Source organism: Asterias rubens, unplaced genomic scaffold, assembly GCF_902459465.1.
Source record: "Asterias rubens unplaced genomic scaffold, eAstRub1.3, whole genome shotgun sequence".
Taxonomy (NCBI): Eukaryota; Metazoa; Echinodermata; class Asteroidea; order Forcipulatida; family Asteriidae; genus Asterias; species Asterias rubens.
The window spans coordinates 46159-64084 of NW_022985736.1; the positions used below are offsets into that span (position 1 = coordinate 46159).

Sequence of the window (17926 nt, forward strand, 5' to 3'; positions counted from 1 at the left end):
TACTTGGTAACGAGTAATGGGGAGAGATTGATAGCATAACACATTGTGAGAAACGGCTCCCTCTGAAGTAAAGTAGTTTTCGAGAAGGAAGTTCTTTCCACGAATTTGATTTTGAGACCCCAATTATGTAGCACATAATGGTGTACAAGGTGGATACTATGACACGATTTTGTTTGTGTAAATTTGTCTTTAGACACCCAAACCAAACAATGCACTCCTTTAGTGTACACCGTACCTCAGCAAGGCAAATGCCAATGCTTTAGCGAGGAGGATCAGTGAACAGTTCATTAAAGGAACACATTGCCTTGGATCGGACGAGTTGGTCTATAAAAAGCGTTTGTACCCGTTTTTTATAAAATGCATTGGAAAGATGTTTTAAAAGTAGAATACAATGATCCACACAATTTATCCTCGAAATTGCGTGGTTTTCCTTTTAGTGTGCGAACTAGCACACGCTCGGCCATTAATAATGGGAGTCAAAAATTAGTAGACGAGGTAAAAGGAAAACCGTGCAATTTCGAGGCATTGTGTGGATTACTGTATTCACGAATTTGATTTTGAGACCTTAAGTTTAGAATTTGAGGTCTCGAAATCAAGCATTTTAAAGCTCACAACTTCGTATGACAAGGGTGTTTCCTCGCAACTTACACGACCAATTGAGCTCAAATTTTCACAGGTTTGTTATTTTATGAATATGTTGAGATACACCAAGTGAGAAGACTGGTCTTTGACAATTACCAATAGTGCCCAGTGTCTTTAAACTGGCGCTTAATCATAATGGGGTGGGGGGGGGGGTCCCTAAAGAGACAGGTTAATCCCTTGAAATAATATTTTTTTCCTTCGAAGTAATTATATTTCGTTCCCTTAAAATAATATTATGTTCCCTCAGAAATCATGTCGTTCCCAACAACCTTGTCCTTGGTATTCCATTTCGGGATATTAAAACATAAGCTTTGTTGAAATTTCATTCCACGACGTCGTCGAGTTGTTTTTCCAAAGGCAATAAGGCAAATAAAAAAGACCAATGACAATCCATTTTTTTAGAAGCGCTTTACAGTGCCAATAATAAACCCATTATATATAGTTTAGTAAAACAATAGATTTACTTTGTACGACAATTTTTATGTCAAGGGCAAATTGTACGGAATTCGTTCAGTTTCCCCCGCTCTACCTCAAATAGGAAGGTTTGATATCAGGAATACAACCTTAACAAAGAAACATTATCGCAAAAACAATCTCATATTTATTTTAAGTGTTGTAAACCACATCAAGGCGGTTGTGTCTTGCTCTTGGCAAGTACCGTGATTTTATTGTTATAAGATACATGTACTTAGAAATTAAATGTTGTGCTAAAGGGCTGCGTATCCGCGAAAACATTTCGAGGGAAACACATACTTTTCAGCACGCCTAATCTATTATTTCCTTCCCCTATATTAATTTAGTTAATAAACCTTCATAAAATAACTTAGGTCTCTCTTAGGTCTCTCAATTATGTTTTTACGTTGTGAAATAAAGTTTTGATGACGAATGATAACAATTGTTTCGGGGGAACGAAATATAATTTAGATGAAACGAAGCATATTTTGACGGACAAATTTATATCACCCGTTCAATTTCACATACAACGAAGCCAGTAAAGGGACTGGCAAAACAAAATGAAAAATGAGAAGAAGATAAAAATTAGGTTATTACCCGAAAATATCCCGTTTCATAGTTTTGTGAATAAGAATATATATATTTCGCTCCAGCGAAATATTTATTTTCGTTTCTTTACAATTCCTCTCGAATCAGCGTACTTAAGTCGCTTGAGTGTCGTTACGTTTCACACTGCAGTAATATTGACGTCTTATATAGCACACGTATCTATACCAAACAAGGTACTCAAGGTGCTGAAGTATATACAAACTTTCAGTAAGATAGGTTATTGCCGAGATGGATTCTGAGACCCAATTATGTAGCACATAATGTGTACAAGGTGCAATACTATGACACGATTTTGTTTGTGTAAAATTTGTCTTTAGACACCCAAACCAAACAATGCACTCCTTTAGTGTACACCGTACCTCAGCAAGGCAAATGCCAATGCTTTAGCGAGGAGGATCAGTGAACGGTTCATTAAAGGAACGCATTGCCTTGGATCGGACGAGTTGGTCTATAAAAAGCGTTTGTAACCGTTTTTTATAAAATGCATTGGAAAGATGTTCTAAAGTAGAATACAATGATCCACACAATTCATCCTCGAAATTGCGTGGTTTTCCTTTTATTGTGCGAACTAACACGCTCGGCCATTAATAATGGGAGTCAAAAATTAGTCGACGAGGTAAAAGGAAAACCGTGCAATTTCGAGGCATTGTGTGGATTACTGTGTTCTACTTTTACAACATCTTTCTACCCATATGCATTTTATAAAAAACGGTTCCAAAGCTTTTCAAAGACCAACTCGACCGATCCAATGCAACGTGTTCCTTAAAATCTCAATCAGAATCGACTGCATAAAGGCAGTGGACACTATTGGTAATTACTCAAAATAATTACTAGCATACTTTAAAACTTACTTGGTAGCAATGGAGAGCTGTTGGAAAGTATAAAACATTGTGAGAAACGGCTCCCTCTGGAGTGACGTAGTTTTCGAGAAAGAATGAATTTTCCACTGAAATTATTGAATTTGATTTCGAAACCTCGGAATTAGAACTTGAGGTCCCGCAATCAAACATATGAAAGCACACAACTTTGTGTGACAAGGGTTTGCGTCTTCCATTAGTATCTCGCAATTTCGACGACCAATTGAGTTCCACAGGTTTGTTATGTTGTGCCAATGTTGAGATGCACCAAGTGAGAAGACTGGTCTTTGACAATTACCAAAGGTCAAAAAAAGAGATGACTTATACACTAAAGGCACTATGGACACCTTGTGTAATTGTAAAAGACCAGTATCCTCACTTGATGTATTCCAACATAATGTGCAAAAATCTGTTAATTTTTTTACTTTATCGGTCATCGACGCTGCAAGAGAATTATAAAGGAAGAAAAACACCCTTGTTGTCCAAATTTGTGTGGTTTGAGATGCCTATAAAGGATTCAGGCCTTATAAGTCTTTCATTTTTTTACAGTTTTTTGAGAAATTACCTCTTTCTCAAAAACTACGATACTTCAGAGCTATGGAAGCCGTTTCTCACAATGATTAATATTGTCGCTAGCTCCCCGTTGCTTGTTACCAAGTAAGTTTGTACGCTAATAATGATTTCGAGCAATTACGAACAGTGTCGATGTCCAGTGCCTATAAAAAGCCACACGACAAAATTAGTAGTTGATTGAAAATTGGGATGTTTTCATTTGGCCTGCCTGAAACAACAAGGCACATGATGTTGTGATAAGGCTGATGACCGCCGTGGTAGATACAGACTGCACAAAAATCAATATTCGCTATTAACATCAATTACATCGTGAGTTATTAGACTGACAGGTCAGGGCTAATAGATGGACAGCAATGGACGTCATTGGCTGCCATCTTTGGTGATTTGTGCACGCCTGCAGCCGATTTCACAAAACGCTAGGATAAATCCTATCTCCAGTAAGGATGAGTTACTCGTCCTAACTTAGGATGGGCTCAATGCGCCCTAACGTCTATGGATACGGAACTTAACTCGTCCTAAGTCCTGAGATTAATCCTAAGTTAGGAAGAGTTTGTTGAAATCGACGGCTGCAGAGCTATATCCTTGGCTAAGAGTTATGCGTAGCACGTACACTTTTTCCATTATTTACATCAAAGATGCGAATATGGTGACCAGCCAATGACGCGCATTGCAATCTGAGTAGGAAGGAACCGTAAAATAAACGAAGTGGATTTTTCAGACAAAAGTTTTATCGTATAGAAGTAACTTCGGAATGATTGAAAGTTTGTTTACATACTGCACATCTCTCTTACAGCGTCCCATTTCACCTCAGAAAAGCAGAATCAGGGAACAACTAAAATCAGTGCGTTCCTTCAATCGTTCAATAATTGCTCATGGGAAAATATGGGTACGTTTAGTAAAGCCCTGAAAAAGGACCTATTTCGTACAACCTTCTGCCTCGGAAAAGACATCCCGCTTTTAGGGCGCTAAAAGTCTTTTGGGGAACATGGCCCAATTTTACAGAGCTGCTAAGCACAACAATTTGCTTAGCATGAAATTTTTCCTTGATAAAAACAAGATTACCAACCAAATTTCCATGTGATTTTTAGGCTTTAATCAAACAGCAGCTGAATGCCAGTAACAAGCAATATGCACCAAGTGAAAATCTGGTTGGAAATCCTGTTTTAATCAAGAAAGAAATTTCATGCTGAAGCAAACTGTTGTGCTTAGCAGCTCTATGAACTTGGGCCCAGATGCGCACAAGTCACCTGATCGCCAGGGACGCCAGTCAATAGGAGTGTAATGGCAACTTGTTTCATTTCATTTATCTGTTTGTAAGGCCATTGGCTATCCGAAAGGCGAATTTAATCACTGGAGTGGTATAGCTCCGAACCATATGGGGACAAGACAATGGAGGACTTTTCGCTTTTTAGATCGAGGAGGAAAACCACAGAGAAATCAATGAATTAATTTCATTCAGTGATTTCTGAGAAATCAATGAATTCATTTCATTTCTTTTCATTTCTTTGGTCTGGTTGAGAAGGCAAGGACGCTCGAGCAATTTGACTTTTAATAACCACTGTGTGCTAGCCAAGAACATCTTGGCGAGAAGCAGGGAGTGAAGTTCCAACTTGAGATGACGTTTCAGCGAAATGACAACCCAAGGAAGATACTTAAAGACAGTGGACACTATTCGTAATTGTCAAAGACCAGTCTTCCCACTTTGTGTATAAAATAACAAACCTGTGAAAATTTCAGCTCAATCGGTCGTCGAAGTTGCGAGATAATAATACAAGAAAAAACACCCTTGTCACAGGAAGTTGTGTGCTTTCAGATGTTTGATATCGATACCTCAAATTCTAAATCTGAGGTATTGATATCAAACCTCTTTCCCGAAAACTGCATTACTTCAGAGGGAGCTGTTTCTCACAATGTTTTATACTATCAACCTCTCCCCATTACTAGTAACCAAGAAAGGTTTAATGCAAACAATTATTTTGAGCAATTATTAAATAGTGTTCACTGCCTTTAATTGTCATTTCTATATCCAGTGGACACCACTCAGCAGAGTTTTCGGAATCAGCGGCCAAGTTCATCGACTTTACTTGGTAACGAGTAATGGGGAGCTGTTGATAGTATCAAACATTGTGAGTAACGGCTCCCTCTGAAGTGACATTAGTTTTTGAGAAAGAAGTAATTTTCCACTCATTTGATTTGGAGACCTCAGATTTTAAAATTCGAGGTCTCGAAATCAACCATAAAAGCACACAACTTCGTGTGACAAGGGTGAAGTTTTTCTTTCATTATTATTATCTCGCAACGTCGATGACCAATTTAGCTCAAATTTTCACAGGCTTGTTATTTTATGCGTGTGTTGGGATACACCAATCTTTGACTATTACCAAACGTGTGCTTTTCCTTTAAAGTTCACGACCATCAAAGTAACTCCAGCGAGCTGAAATATAAAAGTAGTTCCCCCTTAAAAACTGCATTTAAAGTCAAAGGATTACATTTTTGTGCACACAGAAGAATTTGTGTGTGCACATTATAATAATTGTTTCATTATGGTCTAATCTGCCATCTGCCAACAAAATCAGCGGAATGGATCTACATTATTTTGTAGATATTATAAATATAAAGATGGTCCTTCCGCCCGCGTCGCTCGGCAGCTCCGAAGGTTCATCTGTCCATTGATGCTATTTATTGACCACCACAAAAAAAAACATTCAAGTACAACACGACTTTTAAAATACTCAAGTGAAACTCAAGGGCCAATTCATGTGGAAATTATGAATGTGTTTTACAATGTGAAACGATGTCGTCTTTTTCCCCTGCCACGTCCCCCAACCCTCCTTGATGGACACACTTAAAGGCAGTGGACACTACTGGTAATTACTCAAAATATTTATTGGCATAAACCTTACTTTGTAAACAAGTAATGGGGAGAGGTTGGTAGTATAAAACATTGTGAGAAACAGCTCCCTCTGAAGTGAAGTATTTTTCGAGAAAGAAGTAATTTTACACGAATTTGATTTCGAGACCTCAGATTTAGAATTTGAGGTCTCGAAATCAAGCATATGAAAGCACACAACTTCGTGTGACAAGGGTATTTTTTCTTTCATTATTATCTCGCAACTTCGACGACCGATTGTACTCAAATTTCCACAGGCTTGTTATTGTATGCATATGTTGAGATACACAATGTGGGAAGACTGGTCTTTGACAATATTACCAATAGTGTCCAGTGTCTTTACGTCCCACAACAGTAAGTATAGAAAGGGTCAAGTTTTACTCTCCCAATGATTGAAATTAGGTGATCATCAGTGAAGCGAATGAAACTAGGACGTCGAAACGAATTCGTTTGTTAAATCAAGGGCAATAAATGTGGTACTCATTATACCTTTCTTGTTTTTCTATGGTCGCACCATCAGTCTTTTACTAGAACTTCAATGGAACTAGAATAATTCAATTATAGGGAACAGTCTTTGTGTATTCAAGGGTGTATGCTTGGAGGGATATTGAAGAATCAGGGAAAGAAACCATTATCTGTATAGGGGCAAAGAATGACGAGGCGGTTAGCATCAAGTACTTCTTTATACCTCAAGGGACTGAGTTTTTATAAATGGTGCTTTTTCCTCTGAATGCGCACTTGTACAATTCTGCGAGGCAAGGTTGAGCATTTCTGGTTACTTTTCTTTTAAGTTTTAAAATAGAATAAATAGATTTATGCTATCGATTATTATGATTGTACAAATAGACGGGTCACGTTTGAAGTCTTATGTTAGATTCCGAAAACCGTTTTTTTTTTATATGTTTGTCTGTCTGCCTGTCTGTCTGCCTGTCTGTCTGTCTGTCTATCTGTCTGTCTGTCTGTCTGTCTGTCTGTCTGTCTGTCTGTCTGTCGGTCTGCCTGAAGTTCCTGTCTGCCTGTTTGTTCTTTTGTCGTTTGTTCGTTTGTTTGTGGGGTGTTTGTTTGTTGGTGTGCTTGTTTGTTGGGGTCATTGTTTGTGGGGTGTTTGTTTGTTGGTGTGCTTGACTGTTGGGGGTCATTGTTTGTTGGGGTGTTTGTTTGTTGGGGCTTTTCTTTTTCGGTGTGTTTCTTTGTCGGGGTGTTAGTTTGTTTGGAATGTTTGGTTGTATATGGGTGGATATAGGTCGAAAATTACGCTACTTCAGAGTGAGCCGTTTCTCACAATGTTTTATACTATCAAACTCTCTCCATTACTCGTTACCAAGTAAGGTTTAATGCTAATAAGCATTTTGAGTAATTACCAGAAGTGTACACTGCCTTTAAATCGCAAAAGCCACATTTAGATTATCATACGATTTTAGCTGCTTTTTACTTGGCTGAATCTGACGGGATTCGATGAGCGATGACATGTTCATAAAGATTCTTCATCTGTACTTTTGCACAAAACAAATGTTTGATAGCTACGGTTAGATTTCATTTATCTTCTTTGTTTGATATTTAACCACCGGCTGAATGACGTTTTTAATCGTCCCTAGGGATCGTCTTCAGGGTTTGTTTGAAATGCACAAGTAAATACTTGCACAAATAAACGGGGCCTTTAAAACGATAAATTGATACATAAAAACATAAAAGTGCATTGAGTAGTTTTCGGTATTCTAAAACTAAATCGCCTTTGTGGTTTGAAACGTACTTAATAATTGTGTGCAGTTTCTTAAGTTTTTGAATCGTTCTTTTATCTAGTGTATTTTCTTTTCCATTTTTAAACGTAGCTGCACAAATAAACATGCCTTCATAACAATGATATTTCAAAAATGAGTGACCACTAAGTATATTTCGGTATTCTTGAAATCCATTGCATGTGCGGTTTTACAGCTTAGTGTGCATTGTTCTTTTTGTGCAGTTTCAGGTTTATAAGAAACTTGCAAATATAAACAAGCCTTTATAACAATAAATTGAAGAACGATGAACTAAACACCAAAGTGCACTATTAGGTAGATTTAGGTTTTGAAATCAATCGCCTTTGTGGTTTTGCAGTTTTGTTCTAATCGTTCTTTTTTTAGTGCAGTTTCTTGTCCAAGTGCTTGTTAAGAAGCTTGCACAAATAAACAGGCCTTTATACTAATAAATTGAAGATAAATGAATTAATTTAAACTAAACTCCATTATTAGTAACTTTCTATATTATTGAAATCAATTGCCTTTGGGTGTTTTTTACAGCTTGTTTTTCCAATCGTTCATTTTTTTATTGCAGATTCTTTATCTACCGACGATGGCTGGTTTTTAAATAGTCGCTGGCAAACATTCGGGAAGCTCTGCTGATCACACGCCACAGCTCCCAACGAACACTGAGGTCCCGGCGTGTATGGGTAAAGCCAGTTATTTTAGCAGAGGTCCCCTGCTTAACTTAAGCATATTAAGCCCCTTTCATACGAGAGAAATCTAGCAAGGGTCCCCTCATGTGAAAGAACAACAATGTTCGTCCAGGTTCTCTTGTAAAATCTTGTCCAACATTGCTACATTTTACAACCATGCTAAAATTAAGCAAGGGAGGCCAGTAAAATTGCGGTGAGTAGCGCTATAGTTGGGAAGTTTGACAAATTTAACTTCTTGTGACAGGACAAAATTTTGTGGACTGTCCCCATAGTGTAATCTCACATTTTGTCATCCTTTATGATGGACATTAAATCTTGTTGTCCTTTCACACAGGGTGCAACTTTGCAACCTTGCTAAGATTAAGCAAGGGACCCTTGCTAAATTGCTGCCGTGTGAACAGGGTTTAAGACAGCTCCGTCAGTTATTTTGAAAACGTGTGGTTTTCGGTCCGGTGTCCCAGGGAATTCTGTCCGCCGTATCCCGTAGATTCTGTCCCCCATATATGGGTTGAAGAAGGATGGTTCAAAAGATGGCGCTTTCAGAGAAGTTTGTGCACAGTTTGCCAGTATCATTATGGGGGAAAGAACCTTCAAGACTTGAACTGGAATTACATCGCTTTTAATCACTGCACTTTTCGAGAAAATAGTGGATTAATTAAAGACACTGGACACTATTGGTAATTGTCAAAGACCAGTATTCTAACTTGGTGTAGCACAACATATGCATAAAATAAAAAAACCTGTGAAAATTTTGAGCTCAATTGGTCGTCGAGGTTGATAGATAATAATAAAAAAAAAAAACACCCTTAATTGTCTTACAGAGTTGTGTGCTTTCAGAGGCTTACCTAAAATCTAATTCTGAGGTCTCGAAACCAAGTTTGTGGAAAAGAACTTCTTTCTCGAAAACGACGTTACTTCAGAGGGAGCTGTTTCTCACATTGTTTTATACTATCAACAGCTCCCCATTACTCGTTACCAAGTAAGGTTTTATGCTAATAACTATTTTGAGTAATTACCAACAGTGTCCACTGCCTTTTAATAATTGGGAAGACCCCAAAAGAAATAATGTAATTTCTATCTGAAAGCTAGTTTGTCATACATTATGGTTAAAGTTGTGAGCAGTTTTTGTTTTAAGATAACTTATAAATTATTTCATCTAAAATTCCCCCCAAAAATAAAATGAACCTGAGAAACGATCCATGCATGGAATATTGTAAGTCTGCTGCCACCTCGCGCTAAAAACTCTCCAATTTCATGACACCACTTTCTTTTACCATAGAATTCTGCACTTAAACCTTCAGTGTTTTTGTTATTTTGTGTGCTATAAATGCAGCAGTCCACTGTCGGTGAAGACATGACAAACGGCCATGCTGGCTTTAGCTATGACTGTATTTCCATATAGAATAGGATTTCAGCGTACAATTTTAATCAAACTTGAACAAATGAAATGTCTCTGTCACTTCATTCCACTCAAGCGTGATTCAATCATTTCATCTATGCGGAAGATTGGGCCCTTGCTTCAGCTATTACTTGATCTCCATAAATTGTTGTTGAATCAAACTTGAACTAATGAAATCTCTGTCACTTCATCCCACTCAGACATGTACTTTAAGCGGACACTTCAAATCGATCCATCTGTGAAGAAGATTTCTGATATCTACACTCGGTGTGTCCCATCGTCTTACGTACTATAAAGGTGAGATAATACCACAAACTCTATGTGTTTTGGATAATTAAAAGAAAAACAACAAAACTGGGACCAATGTCATGGAGCTGCTGTAAGCAAAAACAGAGGCTATGAACTCAATGCAATAGGCGCACCAGATAAGCTTACCAGTCAAAATATCACGTCACATGCATCATTTCTGACTGGTGTTCTGAAGCACAACATTTGTAAGCAATAGTCTGCTTAGGCAGGTCTATGAAATTGAGCCTTTAAGCATCAACTTTGCAGAGTACCATTATCAGATTATACATATATTGCATGACATTTTGGCTGGTAATCCTGCTCTGGTAAGCATCATGTTGTTTTGCTTATCTGCTTTGTGTTTGTCTGCAGCTCCAAAATTAGACCAACCAGCAGGTTGGCTTACGCTCTTCGAGCGTTTAATCTAGAAGTGAATGAGGTTTTAGATTAGGGAGGTTCAAAAGTCTTTGTTTAAGAGTGTAGTTTAGAGGCTGGAAGTGTAAAATTCGGCTGTTAATCGAATGCATGAAATTGGGCCCTGCTTGCTTTCATGATTCGATCTCCATAGAACACGTTTTCATCGTAAATTATTTTCTCAAATCAAACTTGAACTTAATTAGTTATCTCTGTCCTTTTATTCCACAGAGTTTTTTTCTTCCAGTCATTTATCTATGCGGAAGGTTGGACCCTGCTTGTTTAGATATGGCTAGATCTCCTTAAAGACACTGGACACCTTTGGTAATTGTCAAAGACAGGTCTTCACACTTGGTGTATCTCAACATATGCACAAAATAACAAACCTGTGAAAATTTGAGCTCAATTGGTCGTCGAAGTTGCGAGATAATAATGAAAGAAAAAAACACCCCTTTCACACGAAGTTGTGTGCTTTCAATGCTTGATTTCGAGACCTCAAATTCTAAACTTGAGGTCTCGAAATAAAGTTTGTGGTAAATTACTTCTTTATCGAAAACTACGTACCTTCAGAGGAAGCCGTTTCTCACAATGTTTTATACTATCAACCTCTCCCCTTTACTCATTACCAAGTGAGGTTTAATGCTAATAATTATTTTGAGTGATTATCAATAGTGTCCACTGCCTTTAAATTGTTGTTGAATCTAACTTGAACTTGAACTTCATCCCACTCAGACATGTACTTTTGGCGGACACTTCAAATCGATCCATATAGAAGAAGATTTCTGATGACTACGCCTAAGTGTGTTCCATACGTATACAGGTGAGATTATATAAAAAAAAATACGTTTCTTCAGAAGGAGTCGTTTCTCACAATATTTTGTACTATCAATAGCTCTCCGTTGCTCGTTACCAAGTAAGGTTTTATGCTAATATATGTTTTGAGTAATTACCAATAGTGTCCAGTGCCTTTAAGCTATGACTGGATCTCAGTGAAATGTTCTTGAATCAAACTCGCACTAATGTAATATCTATCACTTCATCCCACTCAGACAATTGTACTTTTTGGTTGACACTTCAAATCGATCCATGAAGAAGATTTCTGGCATCTTCAACCCAGTGTGTTCCTTCGTCTTATTATATAAAGGTGAGTCTAAGCCTCATATAGAGAGACAACCAACAAAAACATTTAGCTGTGGGGTGGTAACAACTTTGCAGGCTAAGGACCCAAATAAAGGCATTACTGAAATTGGTTTCAAAGGGAAGGTACACCTTTGGTAATTGTCAAAGACTAGTCTTCTCATTTGGTGTATCCCCATCATATGCATAAAAATAACAAGCCTGTCAAAATTTGGGCTCAATCGGTCATCGAAGTTGCGAGAAAATAATGAAAGAAAAAACACCCTTGTTGGACGAATGTGTGTGCTTTCAGATAGGAATAAAAGACTTCTATAGCTAGAATTCTGTCATTATTTTAGTGCGAAATTACCACTTTCTCAAAAACTACATTACTGCAGAGGGAGTCGTTTCCCACAATGTTTTGTACTAACAACAGCTCTCCAATGCTTGTTACCAAGTCAGTTTTTAAGTTAATATTTGTATTGAGTAATTACCAAACGTGTACCTTCCCTTTAAGTTGTACCTTTGGCTGACAAATCCATTGTATATGAAGACGAGTGTTGGCATGTGTTCGATTGTCTTAAGCAACATACAGGTGCGATTAAAATCACCTGGAAATAGAATTTTTTTCTTTCAAACATAAGAGTATATGCTTACGAACAATAAAACAATTTTTTTAGTAATTGTTTGTCACGATTTATATGTTAAAACAATATATAAAGTTGTTCGGGGGGCTGACTCCGCCTACCCCTTTTGTGACGTCAATCGAGGCAGACTTTGCCTGCAATGCGTATAGTAAACACACGTGCAAAGTACATGTACGTCCAAGTCATGAGTTGGTACATTTCAAAAAGTGTTTTTCTGCATTCAGCAGCAATACACCTGGTCGGCATTGCCGGGAAAAAGAAAAAAAAATTTTTTTTTGAAACGTACAAACTCACGACTTGGTCCGTACATATACTTTGCAATTGTGTTTACTCTACGCATTACAGGCAAAGTCTGCCTCGATTGACGTCACGAACAGCGCCCTCTCGGGTCGGGGTCTACTCTTAAATTTGTAAATAACATAAGAACTGATTTTTTAAAACCTTAGTTAACTGTTTATTCACATTCCACTCATCAAAACACATATATTAGTGACAAAAGCTTTATTTTGAAAAAATACCACTTCCAGGTGACTTTAAACCTCATAAAGAGACAGAACAAGCATGGACGTTTAGCTGTAAGGTGGTAATTTACCGTCACAAAACACCAACATGTTTTCAAGCTATTGACGTTGCATTCAAGTTGGGTGCTAAGCGAGGGAGCATTTTCTCCGTCCTCTTTCCCCCTCCCCATGAATGAGGTTGACAACGTACACGCTGAATGGTTTGTTAATATATCAAAAGCCCTGCCCCCCAAAATAGTAATCTGATCGCAGACGCCCCTTTCTGTATCTAAGTTAATTGATTTTGGGAGCCCTCTTTATCTCTCATCAAAGCTCTTCTTACATGTCTCTCGCCTGTGAATTTTGAAACTGCAAACTGATTTGATATTTTAATTTGTTTTTGTCTTTGCCCATTTGCATGCAAATCAAGTGTTTTATCCTTGAACCCCATCCTCTTGCTCAGAACCCTACATCAATTGCCCTTATTAAACTTTAACAACAAATTTACAAAATTAATGGTTTATTATCATCCCCCCCCCCCCCTCCCGAGTTGAATGCAAATGCGGGATCCCCCCACCCACCCCGCGAAAAAAAAATTGTGGAATTAAACTTGAACTAATGAAATGTCTATCACTTTTGGCTGACACTTGCAGTCGATATTGAAAAGTGCACAAATAAATGAGATGAATGATCTTGTTATGCCTTAGCAAAAGATATCCACTTTGTTTAGTATTTCATTGACATTGACTTGTGGTTTGAAGTGGAATTCATTGACATTTCTGTACATTTATTTTGTCTTTGTTTTGATATGTTTTGTTCATGTAGTATGCTGTTGGAAGACCATCAAATAGAGCTACAAAGGGCTGACCTTCAAAAGTCATGTGCTATGTTTAAAGACACTTGGAAATAGATTTTTTTTTTCCTTCAAACATTAGAGTATATGTTCCTGAACAATAAAATAATTTTTTGAGTAATTGTTTTTGACGATTTATATGTTTAACAAATTAAATAAAGTTGTGTGGGGGTGACTCCGCCTACCCCTTTTGTGACGTCAATCGAGGAAGACTTTGCCTCGATCGAACATCGGAAACACGTACGTGCAAGTACATTCAAGTCCTGGACGTGAGTTTGTACGTTTGAAAAAGTGTTTTTCTTGCATTTTTCCGGCAATGTCAACCAGGTGTATTGCTGCTGGATGCAGCAAAACAACTAAAAATGGTGTCAGTTTGCCAAGTTGTCCGGTCCGACGTCTTTTCCGCTGTGCGGCAAACACTTCGAGCCGTCGTGCTTCGAGAATCCGGAATACACTACACATTTTGACATGAAGAGAAAAGTTCTTTTTTTAAAACATGACGCCATCCCAATAATTTGTCCAGCTAGTGGGGAAGTCGAAAAAGGTACCTGAAAGACGTAACGAACCTGAAGGAGCATTTGCCTAACGTGACAAAAATCAGGTATTGTTTCAACTTTGAGGGCATGTTTTTAGCTTGCGCCAAGCGTCACTATGCTGTGTTGGCACTGCATGCGATTCATTGCGCCTCGATTGACGTCACGAACAGCGCCCGCTCGGGTCGGGCTTTTTTTCCAATAATTTGTAAATAACATGGAAACTAATTTATGTAAACCTTAGTTAGTTGTTTATTCATATTCCACTCATCAAAACACATATTTTAGTGACAAAAGCTTTATTTTGACAAAATACCACTTCCAGGTGACTTTAATAGAGAGTGATTTGGGTGGCAATAAGTGCATAATTCCTTCAGCAAGAGAGGCATGACATTGGGCCCTGTTGCTTTAGCGTTGACTAGGTCTACTGTACAATAATTTGCAGTTTGTATACAATGAAGGCATTTGGCGATAATTTTCAAAGACCAGTCTTCTCACTTGGTTTATCCCAATATATGCATAAAAATAACAAACCTGTGAAAAATTTGACTCGATGTGTCATTGAAAATATGAAAGAAAAACCACCCTTGTACAATTTGTGTGCCTCCAAATGCTTAAAAAGGCTTCACGCCTGAAGTTTTTGATAATATTGAAATAATTGAGTGAGAAACTACCTCTTTTTCAAGAACTACGTTACTTCAGAGGAAGCCGTTTCTCACAATTGTTTACTATCAACAGCTCTCCATTGCTTGTTACCAAGTTAGTTTATGCTAACTATTATTTTAAGTAATAACCAAAAGTGTCCAATGCCTTTGACGTCTAAAGAGTTTGCATATGACTACTGCGTTTGTTTAGCCAGGTAGAAAAGCAGCCTCGCTTCAAGAACAATTTTTTTTTAATTAATGGTAATAAAGGTGACGGTTCAGTGATTACAGTGAACCAACATTTTACTTGGTGGTAAACAATTTAACATTTAGATTCCCTTTTGATTTTATCAAACCACAATTACTGGATGTAAGTATAATAACTTTAGTTTATAATTTGAGCCAGCTTAGATCTTAATTTGCTAAATTTGGCAATTAATGTTGCAGTAATTTGTAGTATTTTTGACTGAAAGGGCACACATGAGAACCACTTTTAAAGCGACATACAGACAATCAAAGTAACTTCAAACTGTTGTTGAGAGCGCCCTCTTGCGGTCAAAATACTCTCAATTTATTCACATTTTTAAATGAAGAACCCATTAGTTTGTGTAACTTTATTATGCTTAACTTCTTGCTACATTGTTTATTAATTAAATGGTATGGTATTATATAACCGGTTTTTTTTTTGCACAAATAAACTATTGTTTTAACAGACACCACCAAACACGTCTTCATTATTTTGTTTCTCTCCTGCCTCAACCTCTACCCACATCGTAGACATGGTTTTCTTTCAATTGATTTCAAACAGTTCCTTAAACTAAAGTCCACCCTCCAGTAAAAACCATTGAGAATAATATACCCACATAACAAGACTTTTGTTTCTACGCAGCTAGAACAGCCCCTCCCCAATCAGGCTCAGCCCTAACCATCCCATTCATAACCCATCATTCCCAATCAGGCTCAGCCCTAACCATCCCATTCATAACCCATCATTCCCAATCAGGCTCAGCCCTAACCATCCCATTTATAACCCATCATTCCCAATCAGGCTCAGCCCTAACCATCCCATTCATAACCCATCATTCCCAATCGGGCTCAGCCCTAACCATCCCATTCATAACCCATCATTCCCAATCAGGCTCAGCCCTAACCATCCCATTCATAACCCTTCATTCCCAATCAGGCTCAGCCCTAACCATCCCATTCATAACCCATCATTCCCATGCATGATTCAAGTTCATCGCCCACCCCCCCCCCCCCCCAAAAAAAAAAAAAAAAAAAAACCTGGCTTGCACGTACAAATATCCTTTCAACAAGCCACACCCCCTAGAAAATTACTACTTGTCCATCTCCCCTACCCTCAAGTAAAAACTTCCACTGCCTGGCCCAGTCACCCACACTCCTTGCTCACACTCACACTCCCAGCCACACCCCAGCAAAATAATCACTAGTCCATCTCCCCTACCCTCAAATCGAACTCCCAGTTTATGATCCCAGTCACCCAGCCACCTTGCTCATGCGCCCATGTCCAACCAGCCACACCCCATCAAAATTACTACTAAACAATCTCCCCTACCCTCAAATCGAACTCCCAGTTTATGATCCCAGTCACCCACCCACCTTCCTCATACCCATGTCCAACCATCCACACCCCAACAAAATTATCACTAGTCCACATCCCCTACCCTCAAATTGACAACCCAGACGCTCTTCCTGGCTCAAGTCATCTTCCTAGCTTGATTATTGTCACGTCCAACCAGCCACACCTCAGCAAAAATACTACAATTGTCGGAATAGTAAATACGCTATCTAATAATATCTGTGACCTCCTGCGGGAACCAGTTGAATACCCATGTGGTCTTGGACAGGCATCGGTGATTGGAGCCAGCCAAAGCAACCGAAAGGTACCAGACTACCGCCTAACACGACATAACATACGGTAGGGTCTGGGTACTTGACGGCTTGAAGCCGTCACGCGTATTCAAAATGGCCACCAGCCATGCTTGGTTTACGTCACTACCGTGGATTTACTACGATCTTTTGTTGTGATTTAATGTATCTAGAGGTAAGCTTTATCATGTAATTTGATTTAGTTCATAATGTAGAATAGGAATAAGCCTCACGGAAGCCATGTCAACACCTAGAATGTCATAAAACGGGTAATTTTGAGGCATTTTGTTTTGCCTTCATGCGTGTAAACATCAGCCCTTGAAAGTGGGCCCCGGAAGTAGCTATACAGTAAACGTTTGACCCATTGTGTGTCATTGTGTTGTCAGTTAATGGTGAATAGCTGTCAATCAAATGGAACAATAAACTTTTCTGTAAAGAGTATTTTGGGTGACATCATCCTTAACCACTTGTTGTGTTCCTGAGTATGTCTACGTCAATGCGTGAATAGTTTAGTATCTGATAAATGTGTGTACATGTACATGTGCCATGGGCCGCCCGTTAACTGCTTCCAAACCATGTGCTTTTAAGAACAGAATTGACAGTCAATCTTAAAGGCATGTTTGGCACTATTGGTAATTACTCAAAATAGTTCATATCATAAGAACTTACTTAGTAACGAGCAACGGACAGCTTTTGATAGTATTAAACATTGTGAGAATCGACTTCCTCTGTATCAATATAGTTCTTGAGAGGTAATTGTTCACTCAAATATTAAAATACTCCAAGCCTGAAGCCTTGTATTATTTATGCGTCTGAAAGCACACAAATTTGTGCGTATTTCGTTCATCTTCTCTTGCAACTGCGGAGACTAATTTGAGCCCAAGTTTTCACAAATTTGTTATGTTCAGAGCTTTTAATTGCATTTTAAATAAAGGGCCAATAATCTCTATAAATAGTTCATGTGACTTTCTAATGTTAAAGTACTTACTATGATTAATTGTCTTTCGTGTTATTTTCGTATTTTGTATACTATTTTTCCCAAATAGACTATTAACTTAACAGAGTGACGTTAATAAACATGTTCTTCAAGATACATTTTCCCCTCCTGCCTCTGCCATCTACCCACATCAGAATGACAACATGTCACAAAGTTTATTTTTACGTAATCTTTGCCGTTAATTGCGACA

General features: G+C 38.1%; 1 long non-coding RNA gene across 1 annotated transcript; it reads left to right on the plus strand.

Moving 5' to 3' along the window:
- The first annotated feature begins 8345 nt into the window (after positions 1 to 8345).
- Positions 8346 to 13773, plus strand: LOC117306502. The gene is made up of 6 exons (XR_004520946.1): positions 8346 to 8449; positions 10055 to 10151; positions 10788 to 10880; positions 11289 to 11376; positions 11606 to 11700; positions 13645 to 13773. It is a non-coding gene; the product is annotated as an uncharacterized LOC117306502 (long non-coding RNA).
- Positions 13774 to 17926: the final 4153 nt, after the last annotated feature.